Raw genomic sequence first — 22,826 nt, 5'->3', positions numbered from 1 at the left:
AATTGTTCGAGTTCTTCTTGCATAGCTTCGATCCAACTTTCATCGAGATAAAGCTTCTTCTATGCTTTTTGGTTCGATTTCATAAATGAGAGCCACAAAGACTAGATTCTTCAAGCCTTTTTGATCTGGGTGCGGATTCCTTCATTGATTTCGCCAATAATGAGATCTTTAGGATGACCGGATTTATGCTTCCGATTCTTGGTTGTTCGCCCGGTTGATGATCTCTTTCTTTGTTTGAATCTTCATGTGCTTCTTGATGTTGGACTTCCGAGACCGAGATGCTTCTTGAGTTGTAAGCATTGGAAGGTGGAGTAGGTTCGACTCTTCATACCGAGTCCTGGCTGGATTCATCTTGCATTGAGTCTTGGAATTTAACATTCGTTGATTCCTCCACCGACCGGCTTTTCTTGTTATAGACTCTGTAGGCTTTGCTTGATGTAGAATATCCAAGGAAGATGCCTTCATCCGATCTTTCTTCAAACTTACCAACTCGATCATTTGCATTTTTTCAACATAAAGCATTTGCAACCAAACACATGAAAGTATGAAACAATAGGCTTTTTACCTTTGAACAATTCATAGGGGTTTTTTTTTTTCTAAAATAGGTCTTAAAAAGACTCTATTTATAATATAGCAAGCTGTTGAGACAGCTTCAGCCCAAAATCGTGAAGAAATTTTGCTTTCAATTAAAAGTGTTCTAGCCATTTCTTGAAGAGATCTATTCTTTCTTTCCACAACTCCATTTTGCTCTGGAGTATATGGAGAGGAAAACATATGATTAAAACCAGATTTATCACAAAATTTCGTAAAATCTTGATTTTCAAATTCACTTCCATGATCTGTTCTTATGCTTGATATTGCACATCCTTTTTCATTTTGAACCTTTTTGGCAAATTTTTCAAAATACGAAAAGGTTTCGACTTACTTGTAAGAAAATATACCCAAGTAAAGCGGGAGTAATCATCCACAATTACTAGGCAATATTTCTTACCTCCAATGCTCGGGTTCGGTTGGTCCGAAGAGATCCATATGAAGCAACCGTAGTACATGATTAGTAGAAACATGGTTTATTTGCTTAAATGAATTTCTTACCTCGCTTTCCCGAATACATGGAGTGCATGAATCGACTTTTGGTATGGCAATTTAGGTAGACCTCGAACAATCTTCTTTGATGAGATTTTGGCTAATTGTTTCATGTTGACATGGCCAAGCTTTCTGTGCCATAAGACTGCTTCATCTTGAATTGAGATTAGGCATTGTGCTTCATTTGGTTTTACATCAAGGAGGTAGATATTTCCATGCCTTCGACCCATGAAAGACTCGAGTTGAGTCTTTGCTAATTCCGAACATATGCCTTCTTGAAAGGAGATCTTGAAACCAAAAGTATCACACAATTGGCTAATACTTAGAAGATTGTAGTTGAGTCCTTCCACTAGAGAAACATTGCTTATTGTGAGATTTCCAATTTTCACAGTTCCAAATCCCACAATGCTTCCTTTGCTGTTTCCTCCAAATGAAACTTTTCCACCATTCACTTCAACAAGCTTTATGAAGCGTTTGAGTCTCCCTGTCATGTGTCTTGAACATCCGCTGTCAAGATACCACTTAACTTTCTTTTTTGACAGAGACCCGCATTCAAAAGAGAGTCTCAAGCTTTCTTTGGTACCCAAATTTTCTTGGGTCCTTTGGCGTTAGTAGAATAAGCATTACTAGGCCATACTTTCTTAACAAAGCTTCCAAACCATAGGACACTCTTTTTCAAAATGATCCTGACTGTTACACTTTGAACACCTTAGAGCACTTCGACCTACAGACTTTACAAAGACTTTCTTGAAATGATTTTTGTAAGCCTCTTTTGACGGTCTTTTCTTAATTCTTTCTTTTACTTTTGGAAAATCAATCAAAGGAATTGTTTCGCTGTCATACCCAAACCAGACTTGTTAAAGTAAGGTCTTTGACCGAAAGAACTTTTTCAAGTTTTCCTGACACCTATTGAAAATTTCTTTGAAATATTTGATAAGTCGTTTTTAAGAAAGCATTCTCTTTTGAAAGTTTATCTTCATTCTCCTTAAGAGTAGAAACATTCAAGTCTAAACTTTTCACTTTTTCTTCTAAAATATTTTCCTTTTGTTTTAAAACTGAGTTTTCCTTTTTAAGTTCGGAAATCCTTTTCAGAGAAGTCTTAAGACTAAAACATAGTTCATCAATGTATTTAGAGACTTTGACAGGGATTTTATAATCACTTACCTCAAATTCATTGTCTGAGTCTGATCCAAAATCTGAGTCTGATTGTGCCATTAGACACAGGTTGGTATATTCCTCATCACTTTCTTCACACTCGTATCGCTCCAAGTTTCGGCTTTGAGAGCTTTTCGAGACTTTTCAGCTTTTCCTCTTTTCTTCTTCAGAGAGGACAATTTGGTACGATGTGTCCTTTTTCTTACATTCGAAACAAACTACATCTTTGTTTGGTTCCTCATTATCAACAAACTTGGTTTCTTTGTTTCAAGACTTTGTTTCCTTGAGTTGAACCTTCTCCTTTTCTATTCAGCTTTCGAACCTTCTAATCATAAGAGCAAGCTCCTCATCGTCCGATCTTCTTCGTAGTCTCGTATCATCAGAATCATCGTTAGATTTTAATGCAATGGATTTCTTACCTCTTGGATCTTCGTCTTCATTAATTCGTTCCACTTCATAAGATCAAGAGTTCCAATCAGCCTCGTCTACGAGATAATGGCATAATTCTTTGCGTCTCTCTTATTGAAGTCTTTATATGATTCCAATCCTTGGAGAGTCCTCGCGTAGCTTGTTCACCTTCATAGGATCAGAAATTTTCTGTCCTTGATTCTCAAGGCCATTGACAATATCTCGTAAAACGGCTAAACATGTCGGCTTATAGATTCTCCTTGTTTCATTTTGAAGGCTTCATATTGACCAAGGAGAATGTTAATTCTGGTCTCCTTCACTCGGTCTGTCCCTTCATAAGTGATATGTAGTCCGGTCCCGGACTTCTTTTCCGTATCACAAGAAGATATTCTGTTATATTCAGTTGGTGATAAAGCACAATATAAAGAGTAAATTGCTTTTGCATCGAGTGCTTGTCTCTTGTTTATCTCTTCTTGAGACATTCCGCCTGGTTTCAACGGTTTCTTTCCCTCTTTCGGATGCGATGCAGAAAGTAGGAGTAATTCCTCTTTCCACCACATCCCATTCCAGAGGATCCTTTGATCGTAGAAAAGCTTTCATCTTGTTTTTCCAGATGTTGTAATCCTTTCCATCAAAGTAGGGTGGTCTCGGTATTGCTTTGCCCTTCCACCAGCCCCGGTGCTAGCATACTAGCCATGGATCTTTTACTCGAAGTAAAACACTTCAAATAAAGTAAGAACACGGGCTCGATACCAATTGATAATGCTAGTACGAGTACCTAGAGGGGGGTGAATAGGTTTATAAAAATTTTCTTGAAGATTGCACAATACTTAGACAGATGAAGGGTTAAAAAAATCAATCGTAAGACTGAGTAAAGGAAAGAGAGAATTAAACACGAGGTTTATAGTGGTTCGGCTTGATTCAAGCCTACGTCCACTCTTCGCACCGACAGCCGATTGGCTGGATTCCACTATGAACAAAGAGATGTTACAAAGTGTTGATCTTCCTTGATTTCTCGATGTAGATGAACTACTACACTCGCTCAAGGTATCACCAAGTATAAACACTCGTGTATACAATTTCGCTCGAGCCGTATCGACTAACAATCAAGGTTCTTCGGACTGGAATTTTTCTATCGATCACACACTTAAAACAACTAGAACGTCTTCCTTTTATACTCCTTTATGCCATCATAGCCGTTGGCACTTACCAAAGGAATTCCTCCAATCTACCCGTTGGACGGAATCAATTAAGAAGATCATCCGAGCTATTTAAGGAATCGATGATAGCCCATCAATCATGTTCGCCCATACAATCAGGATTTTGGTTTCCAAGAATAGAACATTCCAAGAATGTTTCGTCGACCATCGGATCTTCTATTGTTCTTAGATAAGAATCAAAAAATCCGAAGTGATTATCCAACCAAGGATCTTTTCCGAGGATTGGATCGAATCCCCAACCATATACTTAGGCTTCGGATATCCTTCGCCACCGGATTAGAAAGACCGTCGGTGAGAATAATCTTGAGTCTTGAGTCTTGAGTCTTGAGTCTTGAGTCTTGAGTCTTGAAATTACACAAAGTCTTGAGACTTTAAACTATCAATATCCAGACTAGACTGATTGAAATGTTTTGTCAGCTTCAAAATATTCTGGAAAGATTTCTCCAACACCTCTGAGTTTGAAACATCAGTTTTTGAAGTAGACTTCGGTCTGAGGCAATTGATCACAATCTTGTGAAGCCGAATGTTTAACGCACTCATCCTTGAGTAGGAAATCTTTCCCTCTGTCCTTCTATCCTTAACAAGTTCCAACGTAGTACGAGCAATAGAGACATTGAAAGGTTGATATCTTCCTTTCTCAATCCCAATCACATCAGCCATCATATTTACATCCACCACATAGTCCTGATCTCGGACACTGAAAGAGAATCTATTCGCATCTAAGAAACTGAGATTCGAATATAAATATGCAGTGATTTTAACATAGGCTTCTGTAGAATCAGAACAGAACTGTTCAAGTTGAAGAAGACTGAATTTTTCCCCTAATTTAACGTTCATAGCGTCAAGGAAATCAACATCCACACTTCTAGGGTTTATGACCTCACGCTTCAACAAATTAGAGTATAGATGCTTGTGTTCCTCTAATCGAAACAAGTCTGTCCTTTTGCCCCAAATTTTTGACGCAACACCCATTCTCGGTTGAAACTGACTGTACAACTTGTCATCATCATTCCCATATGGCTGATTCAGCCCTCCAACACGTGGATCGATTGGAATGTTTGCCATTGCCTCTTCTGCCGACCCAGCATGGGCAATTCCCAACCGTTCCATTGTGCGTAAAAAGAAGGTTTCATTTTTGAACCCTTTGTCTTTCAGAAATTCGTCAATGTAGTTCAAAGGAGTTCCACCCCTTTTCAAAGCACGATAAAGCTTGTAGGTAAAAGAGGGCTTAAGAGTTCTTACGGGTTCATCATCTTCGATTATTTCTTCTTCTTCTTGACGAGCAACATTCTGAGATCTAGATGGAGAAGATGGACGCTACTGAGAATGTTGTGGGCTCTGCTACTGACTAGGAAACTCTTCTTCCTCGGTGAGATCAAAGTGCGTAGGCCTCTCACGCATTTGCCGCGGTCCCCTGTTCGCGATCCTCGAAGACTTCCTTTGAGATGACATCTTTCACGTCTTTGAAAGATTCCAAACTTGACATTCCCAAGAAAGATAACAACTTTTCGAAGATTAAACAAGAGAAGAAAGAAGTGGAAGATTGATGCTTTTTAGGGTTTTTGGAGTTAAACGAAGAGGAACCGAGCAAGTATATAGGTCAAAAGTAGAAGAGAGGCATACAAAACGTCGTAATAGAAAGTAAAAAGATGCCCTTTAAAAAAATAACTGTCTTTTTCAAAAAATTAGATAACTGCCATTTAAAAATTAACTTCATTTTCGAAAAAGAAAGATTGCACTAATCACGGAAATTGAAAGTAGCAAAAATCAATTATGGATAGATGATCGTACCTTTTCAAGATTTAATCTGAGAGAATAAAATAACTTACAATAAAAAATCTTGATTATCTGAGTCTAAGAGACTCTAGACTTTTACTTCTTCAAATCTCAAGATGTTGAGTCTGGTACGAATAATTTCAAATTGATTTTTCTCCAAAGGCTTTGTAAATATATCCGCTAGTTGGTTCTTTGAGTCAACAAACTGAATCGAAACTTCTCCATTCTGAACATGATCTCTAATGAAGTGATGTTGAATCTCTATATGCTTTGCTCTTGAGTGAAGAATTGGATTCTTGGTGAGATTGATTGCGCTGGTGTTGTCACAGTTAATCTCCGTGCATGAATATTCAATTCCAAAGTCTCTTAGCTGTTGTTTTATCCACAGAATTTGTAAACAACAACTTCCAAGAGCAACATACTCTGCTTCTGCTGTAGAAAGAGCCACTGTATTTTGCTTCCTTGAAAACCAAGATACTTTCCTGCTTCCAAGTAGTTGACAGGTACCCAATGTGCTCTTTCTATCCACTCTGCATCCGGTTAGATCTGCGTCTGAGTATCCAAGAAGAGTAAAGTCTCCCTTTTTAGGATACCAAAGACTGAGGCTTGAAGTTGATGCAATGTATTTGATAATACGCTTTGCAGCACTTAGATGAGATTCTTTTGGGTCTGCTTGAAATCTGGCACAAATGCAAACACTAAACAAAATGTCAAGTCTAGAAGCAGTAAGATAAAGAAGTGAACCAATGATACTCCCGTATAGCTTCTGGTCAACTTTCTTTCCCCCTTCATCTTTGTCTATCTTCAAAGAGCTTGACATTGGTATATAAGTCTTTTTGCAATTTTCCAGTCCAAACTTTTTGACAAGATCATTACCATATTTGATGAATAAAGGTTCCTTCCTTCAATTGTTTCACTTGAAGTCCAAGAAAGAAGGTTATTTCACCCATCATGCTCATTTCAAATTCATCCTGCATAGACTTAGAGAATTTCTTGCACAGATTTTCATTAGAGGATCCAAAAATAATATCATCAACATATATTTGAACAAGCATAAAACTTTTGCTTTCTATTTTGATAAACAAAGTAGTGTCTACTTTACCTTTGACAAAGCCGTTTTGAATTAAAAAATTACTCAGCCTGTCGTACCAAGCTCGAGGTGCTTGCTTTAAACCATATAAGGCATTTTTCAATCTGAATATTGAGTCTGGTTTCCTTGGGTCTTCAAACCCAGGTGGTTGTTCCATGTAGACTTCCTCATGGATAAATCCATTCAGGCAAGCACTTTTGACGTCCATTTGGAATAACCTAAAATTTTTATAACAAACCAAAGCAAGTAATAATCTAATTGCTTCTAACCTCGCTATTGGTGCGTAAGTCCCATCATAGTCTATCCCTTCTTCTTGCATATATCCTTTGGCCACGAGTCTTGCTTTGTTTCTTACGACCTTTCATTTCCCGTCCATCTTGTTCCTAAAAACCCATTTAGCTCTAATAATAGATTTACTTTTCGGTTTATGAGTCAATTCCCAGACATCATTAATACTGAATTGCTTGAGTTCTTCTTGCATAGCTTCAATCCAGCTTTCATTAGATAAAGCTTCTTATATGCTTTTGGGTTCTATTTCAGAAATAAGAGCCACGCATTAGACTCTTCGTGCCTTTTGGATTTTGTGCGAATTCCTTCATTAATGCCGCCTATAATGAGATCTTTGGGATGACTGGATTTATGCTTCCAGTTACTAGTTGATTTGTCAGGTTGATGATCACTTTCTTCATTTGATTCTTCAACAATCATTTGATACTAGTCTTTCGAAGTCTGAGCTGCTTCTTGAGATTTTGACTTTGTAGAGTCTGGAGCAAGTGCAGATTCTTCAAGATGAGTCTGAATATATTCGTTTTGCATAGAATCTTGGAATTTGAAATTCATTGATTCCTCCACAGATTGAGACTTCTTGTTGTAGACTCTATAGGCTTTGCTTGAGGTAGAATATCCAAGGAAGATGCCTTCGTCTGATTTTTCTTCAAACTTGCCAACTTGATCATTTGCATTTTTCAATATAAAGCATTTACATCCAAACACATGAAAATATGAAACAATAAACTTCTTTTCTTTGAATAACTCATAGGGTTTTTTTTCAGAATTGGTCTTAGAAAAACTCTATTAATAATATAACATGCTATAAAGCTGCTTCAGCCCAAAACGTGAAGAGATGTTACTTTCAATTAAAAGTATTCTCGCCATTTCTTGAAGTGACCTATTCTTTCTTTCCACAACTCCGTTTTGCTCGAGTATATGGAGAGGAGAACACATGCTTTGAAAGCCGATTCATCAAAGAATTTTGTAAAATCTTAATTTTCAAATTCACCTCCATGGTCTATTCTTATACTTGAAATAACATAGCATTTTTCATTTTGAATCTTTTTAGCAAACTTTTCAAAGTAAGAAAAGGTTTCAGACTTACTTGTCGGAAATATACCCAAGTAAATCGTGAGTAGTCATCCACAATTACTAGGCAATATTTTTACCTCCAATGCTCGAGTTGGTTGGTCCAAAGAGATCCATATGCAGAAGCTGCAGTACACGATTAGTGAAAACTTGATTTATTAGTTTAAAGGAATTTCTTACTCGCTTTCCCAAGTACACATGGTGTACATAGGTCAGACTTTTGGTATGACAGATTGGGTAGACCATGAACTAGCTTCTTTGCTGAAATATTGGCTATTTGCTTCATATTGATGTGCCCAAGTTTTCTGTGCCATAAGTTCGCTTCGTCTTGAATTGAGATTAGACATTGCGATTCATCTGGTTTCACGTCCAAAAGATAGATATTTCCATGTCTTCGACCCATGAATGACTAAGTAGAATCGTTACTGGTTCCTGAACATATTCCCTCTTGAAAGTTGATTTTGAAACCGGTATCGCACAGCCTGGATCGAGACCGAGCAGATTGTAGTTGAGTCCTTTCACTAAGGAAACATTACGATTGTGAGGTTTCCCATCTTTCAGATTCGAATCCCACAATTCTTCCTTTGTTGTTTCCTCCAAAAGAGACTTTTCCACCATTTACTTGAATGAGCTTTATGAAGCAATTTGAATCTCTGTCATATGTCTTGAGCATCCACTCCCGATACCATTTTATCTTTTTCTTGATAGTGACTCGCATTTAAAAAAGAGACTCAAACTTTCTTTGGTACCCATATTTTCTTGGGTCCATTGGTGTTAGTATGATATGCGGTTTTTGCCCATACTTTCTTAACGGGTTTCCAAACCATAGGACATTCTTTCTCAAAGTGATATGAACTATTGCACTTTGAACATCTGAGAGCATTGCAACCTACTGGTTTTACAAAGACCTTTTTAAAATGATTTTTGTAAGCATCTCTTGTGGGTCTTTGCTTAATTCTTTCCTTCACTTTAGGAAAATCAATTAAATGAATGGTTTCCACATTCATTCCCTGGACGAAGTTATTGAAATAAGGACTTTGTGCTGAAAGAATTTTCTCAAGTTTCTCGATCCTATTGAAAATCTTTTGGAAATATTTGATATGTCATTTTTTAAAAATACATTTTCTTTCGAAAGGTTGACTTCTCTTTCTTTAAGAGTAGAAACATTCATGTCTAAACATTTCACCTTTTCTTTCAAAATATTTTCCTGTTGTTTCGGTGCGGAATTTTCCTTTTTAAGTTCGGAAATCCTTTTAAGAGAAGTCTTAAGACTAAAACACAACTCATCAATGTATTTAGAGACTTTAATAGGGATTTTAGAGTTACTTACCTCAAATTCACTGTTTGAATCTGAGTTTGTCTCGGAGTTTGAATCTGAATCCGATTGTGCCATTAGAAAATATTGGCATAATCATCATCACTTTCTTCACACTCGTATCACCAGGGTTTCGCTTAAGAGCCTTTCGATACTTTTCAGTTTTCCTTTCTTCTTCCTCGAAGAGGATAGTTGGGTTTGATGTGTCCATTTTTCTTACATTCAAAGCAGACTACATCTCTATTTGATTCATCATCCTCAACAGACTTAGTCTGTTGCTTTTGAAAACTTTGTTTCTTTTGATTGAATCTTCTTCGTAGTCTATTCAGCTTTCTGAATCTTCTTATCATGAGAGCAAGCTCCTCATCATCCATATCATCTTCAGAATCTATAACATCAGAATCATCATTGGATTTTAATGCAATGGGTTTCTTATCTTTAGGATCTTCGTCTTCATTGATTTGTTCCACTTCATAAGACTGAAGAGTTCTAACCAACTCATCGACAGATAGTGGCATAATTCTTTGTGTCTCCCTTATTGAGGTCTTTATATGATTCCAATCCTTGGAGAGTCCACACAGTAGCTTATTTACTTTCATGGGATCAGAAATTGGTTGACCTTGATTTTCAAGACCATTCATGATTTTTGTAAAACAACTAAACATGTCAGTTATAAATTATCCTGATTTCATTTTGAAGGCTTCGTATTGACTGAGGAGAATGCTGACTCTGGTTTCTTTCATTCGATTGGTTCCTTCGTAGGTAATATGTAATCTATCCCAAACTTCTTTCGTTGTAACACAAGAAGATATTCTGTTATATTCAGTAGGTGACAAAGCACAATATAAAGAATAAATTGCTTTTGCAGCAAGAGCTTGTCTCTTGGTTATCTCTTCCTGAGTCATTTCACTAGATTTAACAGCTTCTTTTCCTCTCTCTGAGACAGATGCAGCTTTAGGAATGATTCATTTGTCTACAACGTCCCATTCTAGAGGATCCTTTGATCTTAGGAACACATTCATCTTGTTTTTCCATATATTGTATTCCTTTCTATCAAAGTAAGGCGGTCTGGTATTGCTTTGCCCTTCTACCAGCCCAGGAGCTAACATACTAGCCATGGATCTTTAACTCTGAAGTAAAACACTTCAAACAAAGTGAGTACACAAGCTCTGATACCAATTGAGATAGCTAGTATAAGCACCTACATGGGGGTGAATAGGTGTAAAAATATTTTCTCGAGATAAGAGAGCAATACTAAGCAGACAATAGATAGGAAGTTCTCCTTTCGTTAACAATCCGACTTATGAGCAAAGTAAAGTAGAGAGTAGGGAAGAGAAAATGAACACATAAATTATAGTGGTTTGGCTTATTCCAAGCCTACGTCCACTCTTCCGCATTGACAGTCCACCGGCTAGATTTCACTATGAACAAAAGAGATGTTACAGTTGTTGGAGAAATCTCTCTAGAGTGTTTTGAAGCTGACAAAACGTTTCTATCGGTCTAATCTAGAAGCTGTGCACCTTGTACTTTGAGTCGAAGACTTTCAGATCACCGAGACTCAAAGACACAAGACTCAAGACTCAAGACTATTCTCATTGACAGTTTCTAATCCAGTGACAAAGGCGATCCAGAGCTAAAGTGTTTGATTAAGGATTTGATCTTATCAACTGGAGAAGATCTCCTGGTTGGATTTGTTACAACGGACTAATTATTCGAAATCAAGATCATTTGAAGATCTGATGATTGACGAAATATTGTTGGAAGGTTCTATTCTTGGAAACCAAGATCCTGATTGTATGGGCGAACAGGATTGATGGGCTATCGACATGTTCCGTTAATAGCTCGAATGACCTTCTTAATTGATTCTGTCCAACGAGAAGATTGGAAGAATTCCTTTGGTAAGTGCCAACGGGTATGATGGCATAAAGGAGTATAAAAGAAGACGTTCAGTTATTCTAGCAAGTGCTCGATAGAAAAATTCCGAGTCCGAAGTTCCTTGATTATTAGTCGATTCATATTGAGCGAAACTGTACACACAAAGAGAGTTTATACTTAGTGATACCTTGAGAGAGTGTGGTAGATCTTCTACACCAAGAAATCAAGGAAGAACAAGTGCTGTAATATGTCTTTGTTCATAGTGGAATCCAGTTATTTGAAGTGTTTTACTTCAGAGTAAAAGATCCATGGCTAGTATGCTAGCTCCAGGGCTGGTGGAAGGTCAAAGCAATACCAGACCTCCTTACTTTGATGGAAAGGACTACAACATCTGGAAAAAAAATGAAAGCATTTCTTCGATCAAAGGATCCTCCGGAATGGGACGTTGTAGAAAAAGGAATCACTCCTAAAGTTGCATTCGTCTCGAAAGAGGAAAAGAAACCGATGTGACCAGGAATGTCTCAGAAGAGATAATCAAGAGACAAACTCTTGATACAAAAGCTATATATTCTTTATATTGTGCCTTGTCACCTACTGAATATAACAGAATATCTTCTTGTGTTACAGCAAAAGAAGTCTGGGATAGGTTACATATCACATATGAAGCAACTGATCGAGTAAAAGAGACCAGAATCAACATCATTCTCGGTCAATATGAAGCCTTCAAGATGAGACCTGGAGAATCTATAACTGACACGTTTAGCCGTTTTACAGAAATTGTAAATGGTCTTGAAAATCAAGGACAACCAATTTTTGATCCCATGAAGGTAAACAAGCTACTGCGTGGACTCTCCAAGGATTGGAATCACATAAAGACTTCAATAAGAGAAACACAAAGAATCATGCCACTATCTGTCAATGAGCTGGGTTGGAACTCTTGATCTTATGAAGTGGAACGAATTAACAAAGACGAAGATCCAAAAGGTAAGAAATCCATTGCATTAAAATCAAATGATGATTCTGATGTTACAGATTATGAAGAGGATATGGACGATGAGGAGCTTGCTCTCATGATAAGAAGATTCAGAAAGCTGAATAGAAAAGGAAGAAGATTTAACTCAAAGAAACAAAGCTTTCAAAGACAAATGCACCAAGTCTGTTGATGATGATGAATCAAACAAAGATATAGTTTGCTTTTGAGTGTAAGAAAAAGGGACACATCAGACCCAACTGTCCTCTTCTAAAGAAGAAGAAAGGAAAAGCTGAAAAGTCTCGAAAGGCTCTCAAAGCCGAAACCTGGAGTGATACAGAGTGCGAAGAAAGTGATGATGAATATGCCAATTTGTGTCTGATGGCACAATCGGACTCAGACTCAAACTCGAATCGACTCGGTGACAGGTGAATTTAAGGTAAGTAATTTTAAAATTCCTATCAAGGTTTCTAAGTATATTGATGAGCTGTGTTTTAGTCTTAAGACTTCTCTTAAAAGGATTTCCGAACTAAAAGGAAAATACTGTTCTAAAACAACAGAAAATTTGTTGAAGGAAAAAGTTAAATGTTTAGACATGAATGTTTCTACTCTTAAAGAAAGTGAAGAAAATATTTTGAAAGAAAATGCTCTTTTAAAAATTGACTCATCAAATATTTCAAAGAAATTTTCAATAGGGTCCGAGAAACTTGAAAAATTCTTTCAGCTCAAAGACCTTATTTCAATAAATCTGTTTAGGTATGACTACGGAAACTATTCCCTTGATTGATTTTCCTAAAGTAAAAGAAAGAATTAAGCAAAGACCTTCAAGAGAGGCCTACAAAAATCATTTCAAGAAGGTTTTTGTAAAGTCTGTAGGTCGAAATGCTCTCAGGTGTTCAAAGTGCAATAGCCCGGATCATTTTGAAAAAGAGTGCCCTATGGTTTGGAAACCTGTCAAGAAAACATGGGCTAATACCGTTTATCTTACTAACACCAATGGACCCAAGAAAATATGGGTACCAAAGAAAACTTGAGACTCTCTTTTCAATGCAGGTCTCGATCAAAGAAAAGGTAAAGTGGTATCTAGACAGTGGATGCTCAAGACATATGACAGGAGACTCAAATTGCTTTATAAAGCTCGTTCAAGTAAATGGTGGAAAAGTCTCATTTGGTGGAAACAGTAAAGGAAGAATTGTGGGATTTGGAATTGTGAAAATTGGAAATCTCACAATAAGTAATGTTTCCCTAGTAGAATGACTCAATTATAATCTTCTCAAGATAAGCCAACTATGTGATACTAGTTTTAAGATCTTCTTTCAAGAAGGAATATGTTCGGAATCGCAAAGACTCTACTCAGTCTTTTATGGGTCGAAGGCATGGAAATATCTATCTTCTGGATATGAAATCGGATGAATCGCAATGCTTAATTTCAATTCAAGACGAAGCAAGCTTGTGGCACAGAAAGCTTGGTCACATCAATATGAAGCAGATAGCCAAAATCTCATCAAAGCAGCTTGTTCGTGGTCTACCCAATTTATCATACCAAAAGTCGATCTATGCACTCCATGCATATTGGGAAAGGTAAGAAATTCATTTAAGCCAATAAATCATGTCTCTACTAATCATGTACTGCAACTGCTGCATATGGATCTCTTCGGACCAACCAGAACCTAGAGCATTGGAGGAAAGAAATATTGCCTAGTAATCGTGGACGATTACTCCCGATTTACTTGGGTATATTTCCTTGCAAGTAAGTCTGAAACCTTTTCGTATTTTGAAAAATTTGCTAAAAAGGTTCAAAATGAAAAACGATATGTTATCTCAAGTATAAGAACAGAACCATGGAGGTGAATTTGAAAATCAAGATTTTACAAAATTTTGTGATGAATCGGCTTCAAGCATGTGTTCTCCTCTCCATACACTCCTCAGCAAAATGGAGTTGTGGAAAGAAAGAATAGATCTCTTCAAGAAATGGCTAGAACTCTTTTAATTGAAAGTAAGATTTCTTCACAATTTTGGGCTGAAGTCTGTTTCAACAGCGTGCTATATCATAAATAGAGTCTTTTTAAGACCTATTCTAGAGAAAACCCCTTATGAGTTATTCAAAGGTAAGAAGCCTATTGTTTCATACTTTCATGTGTTCGGTTGCAAATACTTTATTTTGAAAAATGCAAAAGATCGAGTTGGTAAGTTTGAAGAAAGATCAGATGAAGGCATCTTCCTTGGATATTCTACATCAAGCAAAGCCTACAGAGTCTATAACAAGAAGAGTCAATCGGTGGAGGAATCAATGAATGTCAAATTTCAAGATTCAATGCAAAATGAAACCAATCGGACTCAACATGAAGAGTCTGAACCTGCTCCAGACTCTCCAAAGCTTATAACTCAAGAAGCATCTCAGACTCTGGAAGACCAGCATTAAATTGTTCGTGAAGATTCAAGTAAAGAAAGAGATCATCAATCGACAAATCAACCAAGAATCGGAAGCATAAGTCCGATCATCCCAAAGATCTCATTATTGGTGAAATTAATGAAGGAATTCGCACCAGATCCAAAAGGCGTGAAGAGTCTAGTGCCGTGGCACTTGTTTCTGAAATAGAACCCAAAAGCATAGAAGAAGCTTTATCGGATGAAAGCTGGATTGAAGCTATGCAAGAAGAGCTTAGGCAATTCAGTATCAATGATGTCTGGGAATTGACTCCTAAACCAAAAGGTAAATCTGTTATTGGAGCTAAATGGGTTTTCAGAACAAGATGAACGAGAAAGGAAAAGTCGTAAGAAACAAAGCAAGACTCGTGGCCAAGGGATATACACAAGAAGAGGGGATAGACTATGATGAGACCTACGCTCCAAAGCAAGGTTAGAAGCTATTCGATTATTGCTTGCTTTTGCTTGTTATAAAAATTTCAGGTTATTCCAAATGGACGTCAAAAGTGTCTTCTTGAATGGATTTATCCATGAGGAAGTTTATGTGGAACAACCACTAGGGTTTGAAGACCCAAAGAAACCAGACTCAGTCTTCAGACTGAAAAAGGCCTTGTATGGTTTAAAGCAAGCATCTCGAGCTTGGTACGACGAGACTAAGTAAGTTTTTAATACATAATGGTTTTGTCAAAGGTAAAGTAGATACTACTCTATTTATCAAAAAGGAAAACAAAAGCTTTCTACTTGTTCAAATATATGTGGATGATATTATTTTTGGATCCTCTAATGAAAGTCTGTGCAATAAATTCTCTAAGTCTATGCAGGATGAGTTTGAAATGAGTATGATGGGAGAGTTAACCTTCTTTCTTGGTCTTCAAGTAAAACAATTGAAGGAAGGAACTTTTATTCATCAAGAAAAATATGCTAATGATCTTGTCAAAAGGTTTGACTGAAAAGTGCAAAAAGACCGAACCAATGTCAAGTTCTTTGAAGATAGACAAAGATGAAGAAGGGAAGAAAGTTGATCAAAAGCTGTACAGGAGTATCATCGGTTCACTTCTTTATCTTACTGCTTCTAAACCTAACATTTTGTTGAGTGTGTTCATCGTGCTAGGTTTCAATCGACCCTAGAGAATCTCATCTCGGTCTTTGCGAAACAGATTATTAAATACATTGCTTCATCTTCAAGCATCGGTCTTTGGTATCCTAAGAAGGAGACTTTAATCTTATTGGATATTCGACACAGATCTAGCCGGTTGCGAGTTGATAGAAAGAGCACCTCGGGAACTTGCCAATTACTTGGGAACAGACAAAGTGTCTTGGTTTTCAAGGAAACAAAACACCGTGGCTCTCTCTACAACAAGTATGAATATGTAGCTCTTGGAAGTTGTTGTTCGCAAATTCTGTGGATAAAACAACAGCTACAAGACTTTGGAATTGAAGACTCATGCACCGAGATTAGATGTGACAGACTAGCGCAATCAATCTTACTAAAAATCCAATCCTTCACTCAAGGGCAAAGCATATAGAGATTCGCCATCACTTCATTAGAGATCATGTACAAAATGGAGAAATCTCGATTCAATTTGTTGAGTCAAAGAGCCAATTAGCGGATATATTCACAAAGCCTTTGGAGAAGAATCAATTCGACATCATCCGTTCCAGACTCAACATTTTGAAGCTTGAGGAAATCAAAGTCTAGAGACTCTCAGACTCTCAGACTCAATCATTCACGAGTATAGACTGTAAGTTGTTTTAAATATTCAATCTCAAAAAGGTACGATCATTCGCTTCAGTTATATTTGATTTATCTTTAATTTCCGAGAAAAACGAAATCTTGTCTTTTCAAAAAGGATAACCTCTATTAAAAAGGCAGTTATCGTTTTTAAAAATGGACGACTGTTCACTTTCCTTTATGTCGATTGGGTTTTTCCTTTTCTTAACTGGGTTATATAGAGTAAGTTGTCTTCTTCGTTTAACTCCAAAACCCTAAAAAGACATTCTCCTCCCAATCCTGTTACGATTCCGTATTCATCTTCGAGAAAGTTGTCATCTTTTCTTGGAAAAGTGAGTCAAGGAATCTTTCAACGACAAGAAACGATGTCTTCTTCTAGAAGGTCCTCAAGAATCGCAAGCAGGGGACCACAGAGAAATGGTATAGAAATGAGTATATCTTTTTGCGACGGATGGAGGATTTGGGAATTGCTCCCAAAGGAAAGGCTGAGGAAGCACTTGCGAACATTCCAAGTGACCCTCGTGTAGGGGGATTTAATCCGACTGACGGGAATGACGATGATAAACTGTTTAGAGAATTCCAACCCGGGATGGGTGTTGCTTTGCGAAAGTGAAGGGAAAAAGAACGGAGTTGTTCAAGTCAAAGGAACAGGAGGATTTGTTCTTCAATTTGTTGAAACGGGGGTAATAAACCCCGGGAGCGTTGATTTTGATTTTCTCGGATGCCATCAATGTAAACTTGAAGGAAAAGTTCAATCGCTTCAACTAGAGCAATTTTGCTCGACACCCGTGACGGCTATGCACAATTGACAGCATATTTCTATTCGAATCTTAGCTTTTTAGATGCGAATAGAATATCCTTCGGTGTTCGAGACCAAGACTATGAGGTAGATGTGGACATGTTGCGAGACATAATTGGAGTTGAAAGAGGACGATATCAACCGATCAAGGTTTCAATCGCTCGTACACACCGGAACTTGTCAAAGACAGGAGTACGAAGGAAGAGTTACCTACTCAAGAATGAATGCCATCAACATCTTACCGCACAAAATCGTGATCAACTGTCTCAGGCCAAAATCAACATCCAAGACAGATGTGTCTAATTCTGAGGCAAAATTGATGTACGCGATCAATTCAGGGAAGAAGTTCTCTCTTCCTCACACCATTCTCTTCCACATGTACAGAGCAATGGTAAAGGATAAGGGCCAGTTGCCTTACTCAGGTCTTGTGACTAAGATCTTCAGACACTTGAACATTGAACCTCCACAGACTCTTTGTGTTCGACCATGCGACAAAATGGTGGTGGGTTTGAAAATGCTGACAAAAATGCGTCTGAAAGAACTTGATAAGGCAATGGAAAAGTTCAAAGTGAAAACTCCAGTTAAATCTCATCCAGTCTCTTCTGCGTCGAAAAGGAAAGGGAAGGAGCCCATGGGTGCTCCATCTAAAAAGAAAAGAGCTCTAATCTTAGAGGATGAAGATGAAGAGGATGAACTCACTATCTCTGCCTTGGCATTGAAAAGACTCAGTCGGTCTGTATCTAAATCAATGGATCGACATGAGAAAGGAAAAGAAGCAGAGGAACAAGAACAGAGAGAAGCAGAGGAGAAAGAAGAGAAATAAAAAGAAGAAGAGGAGAAAGAAGTTGAAGAAGAAGAAGAAGCAGTCAAAGAAAAGTCTGCAGATGAAGCTAGAGAGAAAGGCAATCAAAATTCTACTGAGCATGACCATCACTCTTCCCCAAATTAGGCCTTAGAAACAGGGGAGATGTCGAGCAAGGAAAGACTACACCATTTCCGATCATAGTGAAGGTGTGAGTTGCTCGCAAGCAAATCCAAAAGATATTCAGGCTTCTCAAATGCTTGAAGAAGGACATGACACCTCAACGCCAAATCTGCGCGATTACACCGAAGTTCCATCGTTTGCCTTCACTCCATCTGATAGAGCAAATGCCAGACACGTGACGGATAATACCGCAGATTTTCGTCGTATCCTTGATCTTCTTCGGCAATGCAAGGTCAAATATATGCTTTGGAATGTGAACTTCAAGTCTGAAGAAACTGGACAAGCGTCTTCGTAACCTGTCGGATCAAATGCAAGACCTCGCTCATCAAATTCAAGCAAATGCCAAATGAGTAGAGGTGGCACGTCTACAGGAAGACCTGAAGAGGCTGGAAGGCGTCGTACAGTCAATGGGAGATTTCCAGATTATGCGCGTTCCCAAGCAGACTTGACTCTTTCTCACCTTTTTAATGATGACAAAAAGGGGAGAATTGCCAGCTTTGAACTAAACTGAACTTTGATTTTGAATCTGTTTTTTATTTCTGTTTGTTTGGATATCTACTTTTGAGTATAACTTGGGTGTGGTGGACTTGGTGAATATGACTGACTTGAGTGTGTGGATTTGAAATTGACCGTTGCATTATTTATATCAAGTGTTATTGTATGGCTTTACTCATGAAAGACTAACCTATTTTCTGTGGATGCGAGTCTAGTTGAGTTATTAATCTTTATGAGACATCCATACGCTTGAGTAATGTTTTTGCGGAGTCAAAGTTGTTCAAATCTACAGGAAAGTTTTGTCACTATCAAAATAGGGGAGATTGTTGGAGAAATCTCTCTAGAGTGTTTTGAAGCTGACAAAACGTTTCTATTAGTCTAGTCTGGAAGCTGTGCAGACCCTTGTACTTTGAGTCCGAAGACTTTCGATCACCCGACTCAAAGCACACAAGACTCAAGACTCAAGACTATTCTCATTGACAGTTTCTAATCCAAGAAGGCGATCCAGAGCTAAAGTGTTTGATTAAGGATTTGATCTTATCAACTGGAGAAGATATCCTGGCTGGATTTGTTACAACGGATTATTATTCGAAATCAAGATCATTTGAAGATCTGATGATTGACGAAATATTCTTGGAAGGTTCTATTCTTGGAAACCAAGATCCTGATTATATGGGCGACCAGGATTGATGGGCTATCGACATGTTCCTTTAATAGCTCAAATGACCTTCTTAATTGATTCTGTCCAACGAGAAGATTGGAAGAATTCCTTTGGTAAGTGCCAACGGGTATGATGGCATAAAGGAGTATAAAAAGAAGACGTTCCAGTTATTCTAGCAAGTGCTCGATAGAAAAATTCCAGAGTCTGAAGCTCCTTGATTATTAGTCGATTCATATTGAGCGAAACTGTACACATAAAGAGATTTTATACTTAGTGATACCTTGAGAGAGTGTGGTAGATCTTCTACACCAAGAAATCAAGGAAGAACAAGTGTTATAATATCTCTTTGTTCATAGTGGAATCCAGCCAGTGGGTTGTCAGTGCAGAAGAGTGGACGTAGGCTTGAAATAAGCCAAACCACTATAAACCTCGTGTTCAATTTTCTCTTCCCTACTCTCAGTCTTACTTTGATCGTTGTTTGTTTATTGACAAGGAAAAGTTGTTTCATTTCTATCAACTGTCTAGTATTGTGCGATTATCATTAGGAATTACTCGTTATAGCTATTCACCCCCCCTCTAGGTACTTATACTAGCTATATCAACAGTAAGGTTCTCCCTTGATTTCACAGTGTAGATACTCTACCACACTTCCTCAAGGTTTCTCAGTAATATGAACTCTCTTTTGTGTACAAGATTTCACTCAGAAAATGAATTGACGAAGAACAAAGAGCTTCAGACTTTGGAATTCTTCTATCGCGCACACACTCGAACAACTGGAACGTCTTCCTTTTATACTCCTTTATGCAATCATACCCGTTGGCACTTACCAAATGAATTCTTCCAATGTTCCTGTTGGACAGAATCAATTAGGAAGATCATTCGAGCTATTTAAGGAACATGTCGATAGCCCATCAATCCTGCTCGCCCATACAATCAGGATCTTGGTTTCCATAAGTAGAACCTTCCAAGTATACTTCGCCAATAATCGGATCCTCAATCTTTGAATCAATAAAGGATTCCATTATGTCATATCCAGCCAAAAGATCTTCTCCAGTCGATAAGATCAAATCCTTAGCGAAACATCCAGTCCTGGATAGCCCTCATTTGACGGATTAGAAACTATCAATGAGAATAGACTTTGAGTCTTGAGTTTGGCAGTCCGGAGGTCTTCAGACTTTAAGTAGTAGAGTCTACAAATCTTCAGACTAAACCGATGGAAATGTTTTGTCAGCTTCAAAATACTCCAGGATGATTTCTCCAACACAATAAACCTGAAAAGGGTCGGTGACTCGTCTTGGGAAGTCGCAAATTATTATTGACCAGAGAGGGATGGGCACGCGCTCGGGGTTCGGGGTGTGACATCCCATTTTTATGGTATCAAAGCAAAGTCTGTATTTGGTGTGATAAGGTGCGATGGGTTCTTGGGATAGTTACTAGGAATGACCTATATTTTATTCTGATGCATGTGAGTGATAGTTGTTTAGTAAATTGTTTGTGGTGATCACTCGTTTCTAATTCTGTATTGAATTAGAAACGGGTTTTGTAGAGAGTCTACAACATGAGTGATCAGGAGCCGAGAACTCCTAGGCAGAGGACCTTATCCTCAGTGACTCGGGCTAGGACGCCAACAAGGGTCGGTACCCGAGGCGGCCGTGGTAGAGTGCAGGTTAAGGCCAGTGCAAGTGGAGTAGCACCACCTCCAGTCGATGCTGGGGAGTAGCCCCTGGTGATCCCAAAATCGACGGGATCATGCACACACTCGAGGCTATGGGAGCACAGATAGGGGCAACAGGCCCAGAATCAAGCTCCCACCATTACCGCCGTTGCTACAATTGCTACTACTGCTATGCCAATGCTGCTATTGTTGCTGCTACCGCTGCCGTACTTGCTACAGTACCTGCTGAAATTCCACCGAGGAATGTGACTGCTGGGAGGCCAATGCATAAACTAGTAGAGCAGTTTCTGAAGTTGAACTCGCCAAAGTTTACTGGTACAAGAGATCCTGAGGCTGCAGACCTCTGGATCCAAGAGTTGGAGAATGCCTTTGCACTGCTGATGTGCACCGAGGCTGATAAGGTCGTCCTTATAGTCTACCAACTAAAGGGGATTGCAAGCACATGGTAGAGAGCCACCAGAGGAACGGTAATTCCTGAAGGTGTGGTTCCGGAATAGAACGCTTTCATCGAGGTCTTCAATAGTAAGTACATTTATGAGACTGCTAGAGAATTGAAGATGGCAAAATTTCAACGCTTTGCCAAAGGTCAATGACAGTAGATCAATATGAAGTGAAGTTCGTTGAACTGTCGTAGTATGCCCCTAGATTGGTCGAAAATCCAGTAGACCAACCTAGAAGGTTCGAGATGGACTCGGACCAAAACCGAGGAGTCTCGCTAAGACTATCGAACTTGAGGAATTACAATGACCTATATGAATGGGTCCATATGATCGAGAGAGACCAGAATGAACAAGCCACTGCATCTGGGTCATGGTTTAATTCTAACCAGGATGAAAATCAGTTTGGGAAGAGACCAATGATTGGAGGAAAGTATCCTGTTCCACCCAACAGGAAGGGTGGGATAGGAAAGTTGTCAAATCAGTTTAGAATGTGCCACTCCTGCAGAGGACACCATGGATCAGCCCAGTGTCCAGCTAGGACGAGTGCTTGCTTTGTATGTGGCCAGCAGGTTCACATAGTTAGGAAATCACGGAAGCGACGGGGACTGCATAGTTACTACCACCACCACTGATGAATCATAATCGAGGACTTCCGCCATCGAATGCACCATCGGTTGGATTGTTCCGACCTCCAACTCAAGGAAGAACATATGCCATCTCAAGAGGACAGGCGAACGACACGCCTAATGTGATTACAGGTACTGTTTCACTAAATAACCACGCTGCTTATGCCTTATTTGACCCTGGAGCTACTCATTCATTTATAGCTGAGCAATATGTTAAGTTGGTAGGATTAATTCCTGAATTATTGGAGTTAGTGATTAGTATATCAATACCATTAAAGGATAAGGTTTTAGCTATAGTGGGTTGCCCTAGTTGCACGTTAGCGATTGGTGAGCGAGAGGGGAAGATAGACTTGATAGTCCTAGCCATGTATGACTTTGACTTGATTATTGGCATGAACTAACTCACCAAGCAACGAGCTAGGGTAGATTGTTATCGCAAAGCAATTCAGTTTAACTTGTTAGAGGGTGAAAGTTTCAAGTTTATTAGGAGTCGAGGAGAACCCTCGATTTCCCTAATCTCGTCACTAGAGGCACCTCGTTGTTAGACGAGGGTTGTCAAGGTTACCTAAAGACTGTTATGGATACAATAATTGAGGAGCTGAAAATAGAAGACATCGCAATGGTTCAAGAGTTTCCAGATGTATTCCCAAAAGAATTGCCAAGTTTGCCACTAGAAAGAGAAATAAAGTTTGTGATTGAGTTAGCCCCCGGAACAGAGCCAATCTCTAAGGCTCC

This window comes from Eucalyptus grandis, chromosome 7 (genome assembly GCF_016545825.1).
Source record: "Eucalyptus grandis isolate ANBG69807.140 chromosome 7, ASM1654582v1, whole genome shotgun sequence".
In the NCBI taxonomy this organism is placed as follows: Eukaryota; Viridiplantae; Streptophyta; class Magnoliopsida; order Myrtales; family Myrtaceae; genus Eucalyptus; species Eucalyptus grandis.
This window is presented reverse-complemented; position numbering follows the sequence as displayed.